The 21,795-nt window shown below is 39.5% G+C and overlaps 1 protein-coding gene and 1 pseudogene across 12 annotated transcripts in view; one reads left to right on the forward strand and one right to left on the reverse strand.

Annotated features, from left to right (window-relative positions):
• The window catches only part of NLGN1 (neuroligin 1), an 872,049-nt gene that overhangs the window by 232,266 nt on the left and 617,988 nt on the right, over positions 1 to 21,795 (reverse strand). The gene's annotated exons all lie outside the window — the stretch shown is intronic.
• LOC308242640 (lipoyl synthase, mitochondrial-like) lies at positions 8,905 to 10,026 on the forward strand (annotated as a pseudogene). Its single transcript has 2 exons — positions 8,905 to 9,513; positions 9,643 to 10,026. The product of its transcript is annotated as a lipoyl synthase, mitochondrial-like (transcript).

Genomic DNA, 21,795 nt, shown 5'->3' on the forward strand with positions numbered 1-21,795 from the left:
AGAGGTAATGCATGTAAAACTGGAGCACACTGCTTGATATAATCTGCTCTCAATACATGTTAGCACTTATTGAAAACACAATTTATACTTAGATCCTGTTCAGACAGATAGATGGGCTGCAAACTACTGCTAAAAGACACAAACAAAACAAATTCAATGTCCTGTTTTATTGGATACACATACGTGACATTAAGAATGTTCTGACTTTATTGATAAGATTAAGGGGAAAAATCAAGTATGGCAGGGATTATTGCTAACATTTACAGGGTGCTCCCAATGTGCCAACCATTGTTTTACCTGTTTTATATATGTTAAACCATTTTATTCTTCAAATCTGAAGACAGGTTCCATTGTTGCTTGCCCGGCCTCTCCACTAGCTGTTTGAGGGTGAGGATTATGTTTTAGGGGCAAGACAGAAGGTAGCACATGGCTTTCAGTTGTTGCTTAGGAGTGCTGAACTTTCCAAAATGCCCCAAATCTTTCATGATTTCACAAATGCCCTGCTTTCCAGATTTCTCTCCACCTTTGTCTGCCAGATGCCTAGCCACAAAAGACAAGTCAGTTTCTTTCTTAAAAAAAAAAAAAAAAAAAAATATATATATATATATATATATATATATATATATATATATATATATATATATTGATTTCAGAGAGGAAGGGAGAGGGAGAGAGAGAAACATCAATGATGAGAGAGAATCTATGATCGTCCACCTCCTACACGCCCTCTACAGGGGAATTGCTCTGTTTGCAGCTGTAAATTCAATGTGTTCACCGGAAGAGGTGAGTTCAGGATTTTTGTCCACTGCCATCTCAAACCGGGAGCCTGTGTTGCTCCTTCCTAAGCCAGCCAACATCCTCTTCTTCCCAAGCCTAGTTCAAATGCTGCTTCTTCAGTGAAATATTCTCCAGGTCCTTCAACCAGAATGAATACAGTACCACCCTACTTAATGCATTGAAATATATGCTATTATAAGAAATACGGCTATTTGCTAAAACATGTTTAAGCTAATATGTTAACAGGTCCCAATAAACTTTGCCTCCTGGCTTTTTTAAGTGTTGGTGCTTATTTATGATAAGTTATGCATTTCAAGTACATCCCTTGCTAAATTAAAAAAAAAAAAAATAATCAATTCTCTTAACTCTTTAATAAAGCCTCCAGAGGAAAAAAATTAATATACTTATGAGGAAAGCAGAAAAGTAGAACATGCTATCAACCCAGAATCATGTCAGAGTATGTCTTAAACACATATATCTTTACAGATTGATGCACTGAGTAATTTGGTCCCTCCCTAAGACATGCCCTACCTTTGCCCCAGATTGCAATGACAAATCTCATTTGTCACTTCCCACCTGGCACCTTCATAAACTAGTTCATACAGGAGAAAGGCCAGGGACACCTCAAAATGAGTGTGAGGCTGCAAGTAAAAGGAGAAATTAACATCTTACTGAAGAATTGCTTGGAGTGTGTGAGCCTTGAGCTAAGTGGGAAAACAGATTATGTTACATGAATAACTAAATTTCTCCACAGAGAGGTAGGGGGCCTTTATGGGCACTGGAAAATCAGGCACCACACATGTCCAGAGCTATCACTAGAGCATAAATCTACATTTCTTTTTAATAGTATTGCACTGCATCCTTCCTCAGACAAACAGAAATCAGATAGAGCAAAAGCATATGAGGCTTGTCTATGTGCCAGTGACATACTTGTCACTCCTGGTTGGGTGGGATAAATATATTAATGACACAAAGTCTAATTCCACAGTCTTTTTCGGGCTTTCACACAAGCTAATGTCACTTGCTCTCAAGAAACACCTCCTTTTATTCGTTTGATCCCATTCGTTTTCCCCACACCCCTGAGTCCCATAATTACCCCTTTCCCTTAGTTTTCCTGAGATGCCCTGGGTTATAAGCTTTTCAATCTCATTCACATCCGGAAAGCATCCTCCAGGCATCCATGTAGAGTTGATTATCATACATGGGGTAAGAGAAAGTCAGAGCCATTCCACATTGGTTCTAAGAAGTCTGCCTCACAGCAGATTGCAAGAAACCTGCTACAGCAAACGCCAATTCACAAAACACACACACACACACACACACACACACACACACACAGAAAACAAACAAACAAACAAATAAAACGCAATGGGAGGCCTCCTGGGTGTGTGGCAGCTGCCAGCACACAGAGGTGAAATTGGAACGGCCCCATCAGTGAAACGTGGGGCGTGGCAACATATCAGGGGTGATGCACCAAATCTTCACGGAGCCTGTCTCTTAAACTTGGGCTAAGAGAGCCCACCTGGGACTCCTCACAAATGAGCATGACGGCATTGCGGGCGACACCCTGGAACGGGAGACCCATGGGAACTTAGGTGACCCACTCTGACTCCCTGAATCTCACGTTTAGCATTTTTTTAAAGTAAAATCTTATCTCTTAATGTGATAATTCCTGCAACTCTGGTACATAAAGCAAGTAAAAGCAGATTGGGTGTGGTAGAACCGGAGTAGGGGACTAGACCTCCTGCTTGGTCTCTTACCTCCTGCATTTGGCCAAGAGGGAAGTCTAAAGAACATCAGAATCTCAGAAAATTCTTCGCAAACCATGGACGTGGTGATTTCACACACTCACCAAGTCCTAATCTCCAGTAAAATGCCCTTGCACTTTCAAATATTTATACTGACATCCTTAGGAGCACTGTTGATGGCATCCCTTGACAATTCTTCGCTGATTGTGGCCAAAACTTTTTTTCCCATTATCTCACCTCGCAACCTAGTGCACTCTTCTCTCTGTTGCTGGAGTCATCAGACTCAACTGGCTAAAGAGACCGAAGTGACACTTCTTGCCCACAGAGCAAAAGCTCTAGGACCCATTGCAGCACGATAGCTTCCCTCCTGTGATTTTCAAATGTTCTTCAACATTCATGAGTTCAACCTAAAGATATTATCAGCTGAGAAAAGAAAAAGCTTTAAAGAAACCCTTGGTGAGAACAAGTCCAAGTGGTTGGTGCAGCATAGTTCCGAGAGAGGGAAGGCCTAAAGCACAATGTAATTAATTTCTGTAGACAGCGCCTGGGAAGGCACATGGGCATTTCTTTAATTATTGTCAGCTGAACTCAGGGCGATAGGCAGAGCCACGCCCTGGGAACATGCTTCCCCAAAAAGGCTGGACATGTTATCAGCTTGGCCTTCATTTCAGCCCAGGTGTCCGCCTAGCGGGCTTTGATATGTAAATCCAGGCAAGCACCAGGAATGCTTGGGCCTACTCAAGAATGCAAATAAGCTCCTTTGATCCTAAGTTTTGGTGTTACTTCCTGGTATTTGGGGGTATAAAATAAATGCGCTGCTTGGGCTCCGGGTCCCTGCCTCTCCATCAGAGGTGGCAGCGGTTCTACCCAGCTCCCAGCTTTTTAAATCTATCTCTGCATCTTCTTTCTTTCAGTCTTTCTTTTATTTCTCAATCCCTGGCCACCTCCACTTAGAACCGGTTCGTTCATCTCTCTTTCCGTGCTGGATGTGCTGGACGTGGAAAAGGGAGATCCCTGCCATATCTGGCCCCCACCTCATCTGGCCCCCGCAAATTTCATTTTTTAATCCAAAGCCTAGCTTACCTTTTAAGATAAATAATGCACTATTTTCTATCAGTTTATCATAGACTTTTTATCTGTAAAAAATACTTGTTCAATCTGGACCACCATGATGCTAGGAATAAGAAAAATAAAAAAGTAGAAGTTTCAGTGTACAAATTTTGCTGAATCGAATCTCTTTATTTCCATGGTTATCACTAGAAGCATCAGCTAAAAACATAACCCCAAAATGTTTTTTCTGGGCACTCCAAGTGTTTAACTCCCTAATACTAGCACCCGAGCAGTCTATAAAAATGCCCATTCTTTTGCACTCTAGTCAGTTGAATTCTAGAATTCCAGTGATGGTCTTTGAAATAAAATGCTATTCTGTCATGCAGCAGCACATGGAAGTATTGGTCATATTTAGTATAAAATTCAGAACGTACACGTATCTGCATAACTCTTCCTGTCCCTTTTCATAGATACTACAAATGACCTATAGTTTTTATTTTAAACTTATTTCTTCTTATTTCTTCATATTGAACAGTAAACCTAAAATGCTCACTTTTTCTCTTGCAAATATTTAACAGAGCACAGCTTTCTTTCATCCGTCTTAACTCCCAAACGTTGTATCCTCCTCTATTTCCCTTTATTCAGGATTCTTCTATCGGTATCTTTAGCCCTCAACATTAAACACCATATTGATTATCTGGCTTCTTTCTCTCAGTATTCTTAAACAGTTCTCTTGTGTTGGCCCGGCACATCCATCATTCTGTATTCCTCTTTTATACATAATGAATAATTTTATTTACATAGTGTCCAGTTCCAAAGAATTAAAGCATTTAGATTACTTTGGGGAAATGTGTGTAATCAATTCTGACAGCATCTCTGAGACAGGTGGAAGCAAAACACCATAATCCATTTTTACTTAAGTAAGAAAGATGGCACTGGAGATAAGGGATTAGCCTTAGGCCGAACTGTCATTTTCCAATAGTTACAAATGACATTTGATCGCTGGCCAAGTTTGCTAGCCCTCTTTATATTCTTTCTTCTATTCCCATTGCTACCTCCCTAGTTCAGGCCACCTATACTCTTGTCATAACACTGAGACCTCCCATCCCAGAATTCTGCTCTACTTTGTTCTATCGTTACTGCCAGATGTGTCTTCCTGAAGAACTTCCCTGATCATCCCACATATTAGCACATAAACCTTCAATAGCTTCCTATCATCCAACAAATTAAATATAACTTTTCACATACCAGCATTTCGGGTCTCAATCTCACTTTCAAATACAATAACAACTGTCTATGTATACTTCAGTACTCGACATGACTAACATAGTTATTAACTGTTCCCAAAATCTCACTTTCTCTCTTCCAAATCTTTGCCCATACTGTTTCAGATACTCTGAAGTACTTGTCTCCTCTCTGCTTTAATCCTGAGTGATTATTTTGAATTTTTCTACTTCCATGAATCTCACCATGGATCTGCTTCTAGTGAGATGTAACTTCTCTTTTGCAAAGGAGCAGAATGCTGTGCTTGTCTTTTAACATTTGTGATAATCTAACCTATTGTTTGACTTTTTACTTATTTCACCACGTTTTATAGAATACCAAAAATTTTTAGAACAATAACTGTTTTTCTAGCATTAAAAACAAATCTTGTAACCTAGCATCTGTAATCCTATATAATAAAAAGCTAATATGCAAATAGACTGAATGGCGGAACGACCAGTTGCTATGATGTGCACTGACCATCGAGGGGGGGGAGACGCTCAATGCAGGAGCTGCCCCCTGGTGGTGAGGGCTCTCCTAAGGGGGCAGGCCTAAGTCGTCAGTCAAACATCCCCCAAGGGCTCCCAGACTGCAAGAGGACGCAGGCTGGGCTGAGGGACTCCCCCGACCCAAGTGCACGAATTGTGTGCACTAGGCCTCTAGTTACTTATATTATAAAAATTCATATGTATTTAATTTATATCCATTAATTATATTTTATCATATTTATTAATGTCTCTTATTCTCAAGTACTTTTTATTATGATTCATAAATAATCATTTATCATTATCCTCTTTAAATTCTTGAACTCTGTTTTTTCTATCACTTCTGTTGGTTCCTATTTAATCTCTTATTTTTGGCATTACTTATAGATTGGCACATCCATCTTTATGAATTGGTTCTTGCCTCTTCTACAGTCCCTCCAGAAGAAATGTTTTTCCTCATAACTCTAATTGGTGACACATGACACTAATCTGCAAATTTTATTTCAGCCCTGATTGGTTGCCTTTCCAACTATCTCCTTGAGTTTGTACCAGGATGTCAATTTACATATGACCAAACTCAGTATTTCCACCTGCTTTGCCAGCATTCACACCAGTGATTTTACCTCTCCTCTCTTCCACACTAAGCTAAAATGTCTTTTCTAAACAATCCATTCTATCTAATCCTCTCAGTGTACAGATAAGGAAACTAAAGCTTTGAAAGCAGGGAGTGGGGAAAGGGAATCAACCAAAGACCTTGTATGCCTATATGTATAACCCATGGACAAAGACAATAGGGTGTTGAAGGCCTCGGGGAGGGGGGGGGGCAGAAGGGGGGTCAATGGGAGAAAAAGGGGGACATATGTAGTACTTTCAACAATAAAGAATTATTAAAAAAACTAGAGGCCCAGTGCACAAATTCATGCATGGGGTGGGGGGAGAGGGGGCTGCAAGAGGTTGGCTTCAGGCCCCAATCTAGTTGTGTAGATGTGTTGAAGTAGTGGCAAGCAAAGACAACAGACAGAGCACCCCAAAACAGCCTGAACACCAGTATGCTCGGAGGTGGAAATACAGCTCTACTTCACTGCCCATGCTCGGGCCACCTCACTCTCCCTGGGGCAGAGTTGCTGACAGACAGACAGGTCATCTCTCCTACCTCAGCCACACATTTTCTTGGGGCTCCACCCCCAAGCATGATAGGTAGCTGACTTTGACCAATGGTGGCACACCGCTGTAGGAGGGCTAGCCAATCAGTGGTTGGGAGCCCAAAAAGGTGCAGGGCTGAGCTAGAAGTGGCTGATGGGGGCAGAAAGGCAAGCAACATAGCACGGTGCAGTGGCAGAGGTAAGATGGCAGTGGTGCTTACTTTACAACTTTGCAGTTAGGCTGATGCCTTGCCCCTTCTGTCTCCTCTGAGCTGCTACTCTCTCTCTCGATCAGTGTTGGGGCTGCTTTCCTCCTACAGGCTTCCTGGACCCAGATTCTCCAGTGCCTGGAGCCTTACCTGCATGGGAGGTTGACTGGCTGCTGGAGGTTGGCTGTGGGAGCACACTGACCACCAGGGGAAAGCTCCTGCATTGAGCGTCTTCTCCCTGGTGGTCAGTGCATGTCATAGAGACTGGTCGACCAGTCATTCTGTTGTAACGGTTGCTTAGGCTTTTATATATATAGATATTGAAAGAACTGGTCTGAAATTATACAACACAACTGAACTCGAAATCAAATTAGTATTAAACCAGCAGTCCATCTGAAGGGATTACTTTAAGATATAATCCTCTGATGTCTGTTGTGTTTATAGAAATGTCCCTGAGAATGTTGACTCTCTCTCATGTTCTCTTCTTGAGAATATATTTAAAACTCTAGAAATCTCACCTATTAATCATTAATAACTTCTCTTAACAATTTCAAGATATATTTGTTTGTAATTCATCAAAACAAAACAAATTAAATATACTGTACAATTTTCATAGATATTTACTATTGGCTCCTGTACAACTTGCTGGGTGGATGATACACCACTCAATAAAATTAAGGAATGAGAGAGCAATTCCTTGCTTAGCAGTGGAATCCACCCTCTGATACTTCACAAACATGTAATTATACAACAGCTGTTTGATATTCACCTCAATTTTATAAAATAGGCAGCATGGGCATGGAGAGTTCCCTCATGGAATAGAGGTATAAAACTGTATTTCCTAAGGTTTAATCCATAGAAAACAGATACTTACAAAATTGCATTAAGATTATTTTTATTCTGCCCTGCCTGTGTTGCTCAGTGGTTGAGCACCAAACTATGAACCAGGAGTTCAATTCCAGGTCAGGGCAGTTGCGGACTGGATCCCCAGTGCGAGGTGGGCATGCAGGAGGCAGCCAATCAATGATTCTCTCTCATCATTGATCTCTCTCTCTCTCTCTCTCTCTCTCTCTCTCTCTCTCTCTCTCTCTCTCTCCTTCCTCTCTGAAATCAATAAAAGAATATTATTTTTATTCCATGTAAGCACAGAAAAAAGTATGTGTTGGTTTGAACATAGTAATGTGGCCTCAAACACGGAAACAAGAGGTAACTGGAGTCCAGTCAATGTCACATTGAGGGGATTGCGCCTGAAAAATCATGAGGAGATCCCCCCAGAAATTCTGCACAACCCCATTTACCATGCACTGATATAGAGCTGCAAGAGGCATAAACACACAAAGGAAAGCAATGAATAAAGTCCGTTTGCTTCTATTAGAGGCAGTAGCGCTGCTCTTAATAAAGTAGAGATGAATGTTATTCCGTCAATGTTCAATTTTCCATTATTATTTAAAGAACAAAACTCTTGTATTAGAGTCCATTTGAGGAAATACTATTGTCATCTTTTTATATATAAAAGCAATTTCAAGTCACTGCTAAATTATATATAAGAAAATATACTACGGAGTTTCAATTTTTCACATGCTCTTGCAAAGGAATAGGAACAGTTCTTACCAATATGCTTGCAATAAATCTCTGTATATTGAGATAGCACCTTTTTCTTTAGGTCATTGTTAAAACACTAAGAGTATAATGACCTAAGCAAATAGTTTTACCCTAATATCCTCTTATCAAGTTTCCTGAAACTAAGCAAATCTGATTAACTCTTTTGTTGTTGTTGTTGTTGTTAATCCTCACCTGAGGTTATTTTTCCATTTGCTTTATAAAGAGTGGAAGGGAGAGGGAGAGACGGAAAGAGAAACAGGGACTTGAGAGCTGCCTCCCTCACACGCCCTGGCCCTAGCGCAGATGGAGCCTGCAACTGAGACACACTGAGGTAAGTGCCCTTGACCAGAATGGAACCCAGGACCCTTCAGTTCAGGGGAAGACGCTCTATCCACTAAGCCAAACTGGCTGAGTGGAATTATTATAGAAATTATTATAGAAATTATTTCAAAAGATGGAAAAGACTTGTTTCAGCTGACAAGAAAAAATAATTTTAAAACCTGGCTTTCCAGGGATAGTTCGGGTAATATGTCCATAAATCCAGAGATGATTCTTGATCTGTATTTTGTTTTGTTTTTTCCCCTGGAAATTTAGATCCCGGAACCCTGCTAGAAAACAAAAGAGGGAGATGTCTCTATGCTGTGGGGTAGTCGTCCGCACCATGAGACCCCAAGTATTTGGAACATATTTATGCAGTCGAGTCAGAGCGGTAAATTCCTTGCCAGATTAAAAAAAAAAGGAATTTTTACAGACTGGACCAGACCTTTGAGATTTTATATCTGGTGATCTTGCAGACAAGAGCACCTGGGATGAATATAAAGGAAACTTAAAACGCCAGAAAGGAGAAAGGTTAAGACAACCTCCATGGCTAAAGACAAAGATTCCCATGGGGAAAAATTACAATAAATTGAAAAATACTTTGCGGAATTTAAGTCTCTATACAGTGTGTGAGGAAGCTCGATGCCCCAATATTGGAGAGTGCTGGGGAGGTGGAAAATACGCCACTGCCACAGCCACGATCATGTTGATGGGCGACACGTGTACAAGAGGTCGCAGATTTTGTTCCGTTAAGACTGCAAGAAACCCGCCTCCAATAGACGCCAACGAGCCCTGCAATATTGCCAAGGCAATTGCAGAGTGGGGTCTGGATTATGTTGTCCTGAGATCTGTGGATAGAGATGATATGCCTGATGGAGGAGCTGAGCACTTTGCAAAGACTGTATCATACCTAAAGGAAAGGAATCCACAAATTCTTGTGGAATGTCTCACTCCTGATTTCCAAAGGGATCTTAAAGCAATAGAAAAAGTCACTCTGTCGGGATAAGATGTATTTGCACATAACATAGAAACAGTTCAAGAATTACAGAGTAAAGTTTGTGATCCCAGGGCCAATTTCAACCAGTCTCTGCGTGTCCTGAAACATGCCAAGGAGATTCAGCCTGATGTTATTTCTAAAATGTCTATAATGTTGGGTTTAGGTGAGGATGATAAGCAAGTATATGCCACAATGAAATTACTCCGTGAGGCCTATGTGGATTGTTTGACTTTAGGACAGTATATGCAGCCGACAAAGCAGAGTCTCAAGGTTGAAGAATACATTACTCCTGAAAAGTTCAAATACTGGGAAAAGGTAGGAAACGAACTTGGATTTCATTATACTGCAAGTGGCCCTCTGGTGCGTTCTTCATATAAAGCAGGTGAATTTTTCCTGAAAAATTTAGTGGCTAAAAGAAAATCAAAAGCCTTCTAACACTTAACAAGACATTCAAGATCACAGGAATTTTTAGACCTTGATACCATTTGCTAACAGAGGTGGAGGCAGAATGCCTATGCTTCACTGGGTGAACCCTCATTTTTTTGTTTTGAGAAAAATGTCAGTAAGCTGTGTATATTTAATTATAGAAATATATTTGCCTTTTAGCATACCTTTTTTTTTTTTTTTTTTTGGTCCCAATAGACAATTGCTTGTTGTGATGTAATCATAAAACATCTTTGTAAGAGTTTACTGTTTTACAGAATAATTAAAAATACATTGAAAAGTTCTAGAAAACCTTAAGCCTCTATTACTTGTGCATCATTGACAAGTTGCATTCTAATAAATGACATACTATGATGAAACAGTCAATATAGCTTGAGACTCTGAACAGATTACTTATAATTAGATATGTTCTTTACATAACAGTATAACATCATTGGAATGATTTAGAAAGGCTTAAGAGTTTGAGTGTTGATTTTTACATTGGTTATATTGTAAAATCTGTAATGTAGATAGCCAATTCTGTTTGAATTTTAAAATATGTGAACTATTATTTTTCACAAAAATAATGCATAACTTTGAAAAAAAAACTTGGCTTTCCATACTTACTCTCTGCTACACTATTTCTAATCACATTACTAAGTAGACTTATTCAAATACTGCCAGTACAATGGAAAGGCTAAAAACATAGTCATTAAAGACATCAAGATACCATTTAAAGAAATATTGTTTTGAAATTTATATTTTTTATTGGTTAGAGAGAGAAACATTGATTTGTTGGTCCACTTATTTATATATTTATTGGTTGATTCTGACTTGTGGGATCAAACTCACAACTGTAGCATATTGGGAGGGTGCTCTAACCAACTGAGCTACCTGGCCAAGGCAGAAATGTATATTTTTCTCAGGTATCTTGTAGGTTCTAAGCTATGCCTACTTTTAAGCTAATGTTAAATCACTTTTTACCAGGTAAAATGTAAGATCTCCATTATGGAGCAATATATCACACTGGTTAAGAGAACAGTTTGAAGACTCAGACCTGTGGTCAAGTTTTAATTTGTCACTTACAAGCTGTGTGACTTAGGCAAATTATTTCAATCACTGGAAGTTTGTTTCCTTATCTCTAAGTGGGCATAATAAGATGTTTATTTAATAGAGTTGATTTGAAAGTTAAATGCAATAATCAATGCTAAAAAAACTTAGTACAGTGACTATTAATTTTTGGCTCTTTTTATTAGTACTATTTTTAATTAGCCATAGATTTTGGGGGAACGAACATGAATGGCCTTTTTTAGTCAAGTGTGAGTTTGGAATTTTGTTCCATGGCCTACTAGATCTGAAATCTTGGGTAAATTGTTTAAAAGTTGCTGAGAAGAACCAAAGCAACCAATAAAGAAGAGTCTTTCAGCGAAGTGTTCTAAAAAATTGGACATCCATATTAAAAAATAAACACCTACCTTACATCATGCACGATAATTAATTTAAACATTGACCCATCTGTAAAGTCTAAAACACTAAAGATTTTAGATAAAAATACAAAATATCTATGTGACTTGGAACTAGACAAAGGTTTCTTAGATCATATAAAAATAATTAAAAAAGAAATTGATAAATTATAATTAAAATATTAACTCGTCAAAAGATACCAGTAAGAAAATACATGGAGCCCTGGCCAGTGTGACTCATGGTTAGATCATTGGTTTGCTCACTGAAGGGTTCCAGGTTCCATTCCCAGCCAAGGGCATAGATCTGGGTTGCAGATTTAATCCCTGGCCCCGGTCAGGGTGCATGCAGGAGGCAACCAATTGATGTGTCTCTCTTACATCTATGTTTCACTCTCTCCTCCCTCACTCCTTTCCACTCTTTCTGAAAATCAATGGAGGATTAAAAATGTTGGTGGAGTAAGTGGATGCTATACTGACACACTCCCAGGACAAAACTGTAATTACAACTAAAATACAAAAAACAACAACATCCCCACCCTGAATAATCAGCTAAAGACTGGCTAGAGAGAACCCTGATAACCAAAGACAGAAAGTGGAGACCACATAGAGACCGGTAGGAAGGGCAGAGGTGCAAAAGGGATGGCTGGGGTCCCACAGCAGCTAAAGTTCCCTTGAGATATCTCAGCTGTGGAGGATTACCACTGAGAACCCTGGGGTCTAATCCCCAAGCTGGCCACCACCCAGCAGAGAGCACCAGAACTGAGAAAGTTACCCCACATAACATCTGGCTGTGAAAAGCAGCAGGGTTGCTCTCTGTCAGGGAGAGATGGCTGGAAATGCAGGCTACTTCTTAAGAGGTCAATGCACAAAATTTCATGTGCAGCCACTCACCTTGGGTTCAGGAAGAAGGAGGGCAGAGTGGACTGGAGCTGAGTGAGCAAAAGCCAGGGTTGGGGGCTCTGGAGTTAGAGCTTGGAAGGCAGTCACCCCAGTTTTCCTGTGCTGAGTCATTCCCTTAAGATTTGGAGGTAAGACTTTTGCTATCCAGGTGGTTTTTGCCTAGGGGAAGACAGTTGACCCACCCTATTGAAAAATCTTTTGCCCCAGGCAGTGGAGTTTCTGAGGCAGACTGAGAACAATTAGCCTCCAGGCAGAAGCCATGGCACCACCCTGTTAGAAAACCTCTTGCCACACCTGTGGACAATTGCCTGAATCCAAACAGTCTGCAAACAGAGGCAGGTCTCTAGTGGCTTTAAATCTTTGCCTGATCTAATTAGTCAGAAACAACATTTGACACTGTCGTGCACTAGAGTTTGGGAAGCATAACAGATCTTACCTAATACATAGTCAAAGACCTAAACAGGCAGCCAAAATGAGGAGACAAAAAAAGGCTAATGAAGTTTATCACCACCAAGCCAGCATTGCAAGAAATTCTAAAGGGACTGCTATAATGAGAAGAAAACAGAGAGAGAGAGAAACTTAGGCATACAGAATTATAAATAAGCACCTACAATAATAACCTTAAATGTTATCTCTGATAAAGGTTTAATCTCCAAAATTTATAGAGAACTCATACAACTGAACAAAAGGAAGATACACACCCCAATCAAAAAATGGGCAAAGGACCTAAATAGACACTTTCAAAAGAAGACATACAGAAAGCTGAGAGACATATGAAAACATGCTCAAAGTCATTAATCATCCGAGAGATGCAAATCAAAACAACAATGAGGTACCACCTCACACCTGTCAGAATGGCTATCATCAACAAATCAACAAACGACAAGTGCTGGAGAGGATTTGGAGAAAAAGGAACCCTCTTGCACTGCTGGTGGGAATACAGACTGGTGCAGCCACTATGGAAAACAGTATGGCATTTCCTCAAAAAATTAAAAATGAACTTCCATTTGGCCCAGTAATCCCACTTCTAGGAACATGTCGCAAGAAAACAGAAACACCAATCAGAAAGGATATATGCACCCCCATGTTCATAGCAGCACAATTTACCATAGCTAAGATTTGGAAACAGCCTACGTGCCCATCAGCAGATGAGTGGATTAGAAAACTGTAGTACATCTACACAATGGAATACTATGCTGCTGTAAAAAAGAAGAAATTCTTACCATTTGCAACAGCATGGATGGAACTGAGGAGCATGGGAAGGCAGGGGGTGAGGGGGTAAGAGATCAACCAAATGACTTGTATATATGCATATGAGCAAAACCAATGGACAAAGATGGGGCGGGGGGGGAGAGGGGGCAGCCTGGCAGAGGTCAATGAGCAGGGGGAAGGAGACTTATGTAACACTTTAAATAATAAAGAATTTAAATTAAAAAGATCCTAAGAGAAACTTTAGGCAGCAAAATATCAGATATCTCTCATAGCAATATGTTTATAGATACATCTCCTAGGGCAAAGGAAACTAAGAAGGAAATAAATGGGACTACATGAAAATTAAAATCATCTGCACAGCAAAAGAAACCATCAACAAAACAGAGAGCCCACTGTATGGGAGAACATGTTTGGCAATGATACATCTGATAAAGGGTTACTATCCAAAATATATAAGGAACTCAACAACTTAACCAAAAGAAGAGAAACAATCCAATTAAAAAATGAGCAAAGGACTTAAATTGACACTTCTCCAAAGTGGATATATATGGACAAGAGATATATGAAAAAAATGATCAAAGTTACTGATCATCAGAGAGATGCAGATTAAAACTACCATGAGGTATCACATCATACCTGTCAGAATGGCTACCATCAACAAATCAACAAATGATCAGTGCTGGTAAGGATGTAGAGAAAAGGGAACCCTAGTATGCTGTTGGTGGGAATGCAGACTGGTGAAGCCATTATGGAAAACAGTATGGAGTTTCTTCAAGAATTAAATATGGAAATTCCATTTGACCTAGTTATCCCACTTCTAGGAATATAGCCTAAGAAACCAGAAATACCAATCAGAAAGAAAGTATGCACCCCTATTTTCATAGCAGCACAATTTACAATAGCTAAGATCTGGGAACCGTCCAAGTGCCCATCAGCAGATGAGTGGATAAAAAAAGCTATGGTACATTTATATCATGGAATACTATGCAGCAGTAAAAAAGAAAGATCTCTTACCCTTTGAGATAGCATGAAGGACCTGGAGAGTATTATGTTAAGTGAAATAAGCCAGTTAAAGAAAGACAAGTATCACATGATCTCACTCAGATGTGGAATCTAATGAACAAAATAAACTGATTATCAGAGTGGATCCAGAGATATGGAAGCATGGAACAGACTGAGTAATCTCAGAGGGAAGGCATGGAGGATGGGTGGGTGGGAATTGATCAAACAAAGATCTTGTGTGGATATATGCATAATTCATGGACACACACAATAGGGTGGTGAAGGACTGGGGTGGGAGGTGGGGTGTGCTAGAAGAGGTTAATGGGGGAAAAAGGGGGACATATGTAAAACTTTCATCAATAATGATTAAAAAATAAATAATAAAATAAAATCGAGTCTCCCCAAACAATTAAAAAATTCGATGGAATAAATATTCTTGAGTGAGGATTACAACAACAAAAAAGATAAAGAAAATACATAGAAAAGTCGCAGAATGGGAGAAAGTATCTGTGAAACAAATATCTGATAATGAACAGGTATCAAGAATATACATGATTCTATAATTTAATAATAAGATATTTAATAACCTGATTTCAAAATGACCCCAAATAGTTGCACATACCTTTCATAAAAGAAAATATATGAATGGCCAATTAAGGACATAAAAATTGCTCAAACTCATCAGTCACCAGGAAATGAAAATTAAAACCAAAATGAGATACAACTATAAATCCTACAAGAGTGACTAATATTAAAAGACCAACAACAGCTATTTTGGTAAGTATGTGGAGCAATTGCAACTCACAAATATTTTTTGTAGGCATACAAACTGATAAAAGTCACTTTGGAGAAATATAGCAATTTCATTCCTAGGTATTTAAACAAGAATATATTTTCGTAGAAAATATTTCTACAATGATGTTCATAGAAGTTTCATTCATAATAATCTGAAACTGCAAACAGTCTAGGTGTCCATTAACAGGCAGATGAATGGACTACTCAACAATGAAAAGAAAAAAAATACTAATATACTAACAAGATAGATAGATCTCAAAAAAAAACACAAAAAAACACACACAAAACATTGCTGAGTAGAAGAAGCCTTCAAGGAAAAACCCTGATTCTATTTATAAAAACATATAAACAAGCAAAATTAAACTAATCTGAAAAAATATCAGAACAGTGGCTGTTTTTGGAGGACAGGTGGGGAATAACTCTGATGGACATGATAGTGATGCCAGTGTTCTGGACCTCAATCACAGTTGGGTTACACAGAAGTGTTTGCATTTGTCAAAACTCAGTGAATAAACACTTAATATTTGTGCAATTCACTTCACTGTATGTGTGTATGTCTTATGTCAAAGGGAAAAGAAATGTAAGCACATATTGAATTCGAGTTATTAATATGCATGCTGAGGTATTTGGGGAGAAATATACTGACATATTTAGTTTGAACTACATAAAACGAAGATATATTAATGGGTAGATAGAGAAATGAATCGATGGGTAAATACATAGTAAAATAAGTGTAATAAAATGTTAATGATGAAATTCATATTGTTAAAAAATTAAAGCTTTCTGATGTTCTTTCTTCTTCTGGGAAAGGGGAAATTATAATTTCTACCTGAAGGAGTTTTCTAAAAATAAAAAGAGACAATGATGGCTCATGTATATGTTTTGAAAATATTTTTTTCCCACTCTGTGGATTGCCTCTTTATTTTCTCAATGGTGTCCTTTAATAAGTAGAAGTTTTATATTTTGATGTAGTTTATCAATTTTTCCATTTATAATGAATGAATGAGGTGGCCAGCACAAAGTTGATCTTCAATAGGTCTTTATCCTTTACTTCAACTGCAATACCCTAGGGGTCTGGAATCCACTCAGATTTCCCTGCCTAGCTTTTACTACCGTGTTTCCCCGAAAATAAGACATCTTCTGAAAATAAGACCTACTTACAGGTTTCCTTCTGAGTGAAACATAAGGCATCCCCCGAAAATAAGGCCCCCAGGCTCTGTCTCAGAATGAAAATTAATTTACCATAAACTGGTCGCTAGGGCTGCCCCGACTGGCGTCTAGCAACCAGTGACATTACGCGGAGTCCTGACGTCACTGCTGTGTGGAGGCAGAGCGGAGGTCGGAGTGAGCAGTGAGCACGGGGCGGGAGAGAGGAGGAGACTTTCGCAGATGCATGTAGAAGAACAGGAGGATTAGAGCGGACGGGACGCGGCGAAGGTGGTGAGTGCTGGTCTGTCTCTGGTGACACTACCTGATGCTTGCGGCCGCCTTCATGATGACTGAAGGTTCTCAGTCAGTGGCAGACCCTGCTCCAGCCCAGATCCAGGCCCCAGCAAGCCCAGTGACAGTCCCCAGGCAGGCCCCAGGGGGTAAATGTCTGATAAAGGGGTAGGGGGGATGTCTGGTGAAGGTGTTCAGTGGCACAGGGGTGGGGGGAGGGGGATCACTTAAAATGACACAGGAGGATCAGAGGGGGAAATCAAAATGACACACAGGAGGATCAGAGGGGACAATCAAAATGACACAGGAGGGTCAGAGGGGACAATCAAAATGACACAGGAGGATCAAAAGGGGTTACTAAAATGGTAATCCCCCCTCTGATTCTCCTGTGCCATTTTGATCCCCCCCTCTGATCCCCCCTGTGTCATTTTGAGTGATCCCCCTCTCCCCACCTTGATACCCCAATTCCTTTTTTTTTACCCCTAGAAATGAGTGCAAAAAGAAAAAGCTACTCTGTGGAGTACAAGAAAGGAATCGTGGAAGACTCTTGGGGCCAAAATCTTACTGCTTTCTGAAAAGAGAAGATGTTGAGTATACGATTGGTCCGAAAATGGCGAGCAGAGTATGGTAACCTCATTGAACAAGTGGACAAGGGAAATGCTAAAAAGCACAAGTGTGGATCAGGTTGGCAACCATTATTTTCCGAGCTGGAAGACCTGATCTGTGAATGGGTTGTTGACAGGAGAGCAAAGGCTTTGGTTGTGAATAGGGCTCAGATTCAAGAATTTGCCCTTGCAATGGCACCACAGTTTGACATAGCCCCTGAAGACTTCAAAGCATCACAACACTGGCTGGATAATTTCCTTCAGCGAAGTGAACTGTCTTTAAGAAGATCTACAACATTGTTTAGGTTGGAAGATACTCAAGTTATTAAGCGAGCACTTGCATTCAAGTCCTTTATTGATGATGCTGACTTCTCTAAATACAATCTTTCCAACATGATTGCTATGGATGAAACTGCAGTGTTTATGGGCCAATCATCTCAAACAACAATTGAACAGCGGGGTGCCTCCTTGGCGTACATTCCCTCCACTGCTTATGAAAGTGCACGTGTTGCCTGTATTTTGGCAATTTGTCTGGATGGCACTAAAATCCCACATTTAATCATTTCTAAGGGCAAGAAGGAAAAGATTGAACGTGTTTTGGGCGTTTTATTCTTGAAACTGAAAAAACCTGGGCCACACAAGCAGTTATAAGGAAGTGGGTCGATTTAATGCTGCCGCTTGTTATGCGAGGGAGCCAAAGAGGTCTGCTAGTCTGGGATGCAGCCAGCACTCACCGTGCTAAAGACATGAAGACATTTCTTCACGAAAGAAAAATAGATCAGATAATGATTCCCGCAGGAATGATGGCCTATCTCCAGACTCTTGATATTGCAATAAACAAGCCATTCAAAGACAATTTGCACATGGAAATTAATGACTACATTGAAAATAGAATGGAGAGAAATCAGCATGGAAACTTTGTGAAACCTAAACTGCAAGAAGTTGTGACTTGGGTGAAGAATTCATGGGAGAAAATCACTGACAGTTGCATTGCAAATGCACTGCGAGCAGGCTACCTTGACAAGAAGTACTCATTTAAAGACAGTGCTATTGCTAAACATGAGAGATTTGGTCCACTGATTCTGAAAGAAATGGAGTCACAAGAAATTCACCAGGAAATTCAGGAATTGGATTGTTATGATGATGTTCCAGAAGATGATGACATGATTGTCATTGAATAAATGAGTAAATTCTTGATACTGTAGGATTCACAGTTTGTCTGGTTTGTGTTGACAACTACCGTACTACCGTACTGTATACAGGTAATAAATTTCCTTTATTTTCATTTAACAATAAATGTGTACCGTATTCTTCTTCATGGAAAAATAAGACATCCCCTGAAAATAAGGCCTAGCGTGTCTTTGGGGGCAAAAATTAATATAAGACACTGTCTTATTTTCGGGGAAACACGGTACTCATCTCTCCTGTGCAAAGATGGCAATCACTTGCTCAGAGTTTCTTCTAAAAGGTGTTCTTGACCTCTCCTAGTAACAGACTTATTTTTCCCTCACTCCCCTCACAACACACAGAGCTAATCAGAAGTAGATTCATGGTGGACATTTAGCCTTCCTCATCCCTGGCCCCTTTTCCCTGAAAAGGAGAAGGAGTAAGCAAAAAGAAAGAGAACAGAAGAATCGCATCAGCCTGAGTGTCATGTATAGTATGTCAAATGCTATGAAAAGTCAGAGAGAAGAAACCGCCTTTGAATTGTGAGAGTTAACCAAAATTGATCTCAGAGAGATCATTTTTCAGGAAAGTGGTTGGTACATCAGAGGATTGGCCTTATTTCTATTCTGGGCTCATCAGCAGCTCGACTTCTACAAACTTTCCAGCTACCGTTGATGCAACATGAAGGTCCTACCTTTATTACTTTAGTTTCTCACATTCTTAAGCAGAAAATTGTTACCTCTCAATGTTTCTTATCTTCCTAAGCACAGGCAGTCACAGGCCTACGAAGGCACAGTGAACACAAACGATTCCAAACACACTATCCTTTGTACCCTCACTGCCAGAAACCCCGACTGCCTTTGTTGGCCTTGGGAATCACTCTATGCTGTTTTCATTTTTCAGGTGTATATATTTTGTCCTTTGCAAGGAGTGAGCTCCAATAGCTTCAATAACTTACTGCGTCTTATCTTTCTTGCCTGATGCCTTTGAATGCTTCATCCTCAAGACAAGGTGGGGGTGGGGGAGTCACTTGGAGCCAAAGAAAAGGCTTTGGAAATACAAAAATTAACCTAGGGATATTGAACAGCCCTTCCATAAAATCACCTTTTTTTTTGAGGTAAAAATGATGTTCTGGATCTGAAGGTAAAAGTATGATGTGCCAGGGACTGGATGCTTGCTTCCTAAATGACTAGCTTCTAAGACAGCTTCTCTTGTTTTGAATGCCCTAGGGCAGTGGTCAGCAAACTCATTAGTCAACAGAGCCAAACATCAACAGTACAACGATTGAAATTTCTTTTGAGAGCCAAATTTTTTAAACTTAAACTTCCTCTAACGCCACTTCTTCAAAATAGACTTGCCCAGGCCGTGGTATTTTGTGGAAGAGCCACACTCAAGGGGCCAAAGAGCCGCATGTGGCTCGTGAGCCATGGTTTGCCGACCACTGCCCTAGGGAGTCTCATATTCTGTGAAAGAACTTCAGTTGAAATTGGAGCTAGCTAAGTGAATAATGTGTATACGCAATGAGCAATTTTTGATGCTCAAGATTATGGTAGGTTGTGTGGAGCATATAAAAGGAAAATGTTGCGTGTTCTTTTCCTCAAGTGGTATGTACATGAAGCAATTTTGGAATATTTCAAAACACAAAATAAACAAGCATCACTGACTATTGTGGGTCTGGAAGGAAAGGGATTGAGGGGGCTGGAATATGTTTTCTTAGTTCCTCAAGCTTCCTAGAAAAGGGAAAGGACCACTTTAAGAATGGTTCATGGCCGAAACCGGTTTGGCTCAGCGGATAGAGCGTCGGGCTGTGGACTGAAGGGTCCCGGGTTCAATTCCGGTCAAGGGCATATACCTTGGTTGCGGGCACATCCCCAGTTGGGGGTGTGCAGGAGGCAGCTGATTGATGTTTCTAGCTCTCTATCCCTCTCACTTCCTCTCTGTAAAATATCAATAAAATATATTTTTTAAAAAATTGTTAAAAAAAAAAGAATTGTTAAAAAAAAAAAGAATGGTTTATGAAAGGTCACTTAGATAATCAGAAAATGAAACAAAAGAGATTTAGAACCCAGAACATAAGTTGTTTTTTTTTCTTTTGTTTTTTTTTTCCCCCAAATCAAAAGACTTTAACTCTTTGTAATTGCTGTTTTTAGTTTGTTGGTTTTTGTTGTTGTTTTTTTTTTTTGTTTTTTTTTTGGGGGGGGGGGGTAAAGGGGGCGGTGGTTGGGAGGTTTCCTTAACTTTACCAGTGATGAATTCAGTGGGTGATTTTAGAGGAAATATCCATAAGACAAAGCACATGCATAGACATTCTGAATAGTACTTGGAGATGGGAGATGAAAAAGGTGGCATTAAACTTTATTTTTGGTATTATTAGATTAAAACTTTACTACACTTTATCACTAATTGTTACATGATGCAAAGGCTATCCTTAGGATAAGCCACAGATGTGGCTTACTGCTGAGAATCTTTTTCCAAAAAAGTATTTCACATCACACAAAGGGCACAGGATACAGTTAAATTCCATGTTGATATTGTGAATGAGTTGAGAACCAAGCAAAAGATGAAATGGCTGGCATCTCAATGGACCAACTTAGCTCATTGAGTAAAAAGGGCTGTCCTCTAGCCACAGAACAATTAGACATTGCTGCAAAAATTTTTTATTTTTTACCAAAACCTAACAATTCAGTGGGGCAGTAAAATTCAATGGCTTGCTCATAGAGGCCAACTGAGATTTACAGAGTTAAACCTGTAAATGAGAATTGTATTATATTCAATTAAGTATATTATATTCACACTAACTGCCACATTCTCTCTTATTACCTTGTTTTGGTTGATATTCTGTAGGAGGTTCATGCCTCATAACATTCTTTGAACAAGAAACATAATTTTTCATATTTGAAATTGTATTTACATCATAAAATTCATTCAATATATTTTTATCATTACTGGAGGCATTAATATTAGCCATCATATCTGCCCTTATTTTTACATCAACACCTTCTCCTTCAAACTATAAAAACCATAGTCCTCGCAACAGCCTTCTTCAATAATATTTCACCACATTGTACTTCATTATTGTTTAAATTACCACTTAATTAATGTCTTCAAAACCACTCTCTTACTCTTCATCTATAGCTCTTAATTACTCTTTTCATGTGTTTACTTCAGAGGAAGCAAAATGTGCTAAAACCTACAAA

This window comes from Plecotus auritus (genome assembly GCF_963455305.1).
Source record: "Plecotus auritus genome assembly, chromosome: 2".
NCBI classification, from domain to species: Eukaryota; Metazoa; Chordata; class Mammalia; order Chiroptera; family Vespertilionidae; genus Plecotus; species Plecotus auritus.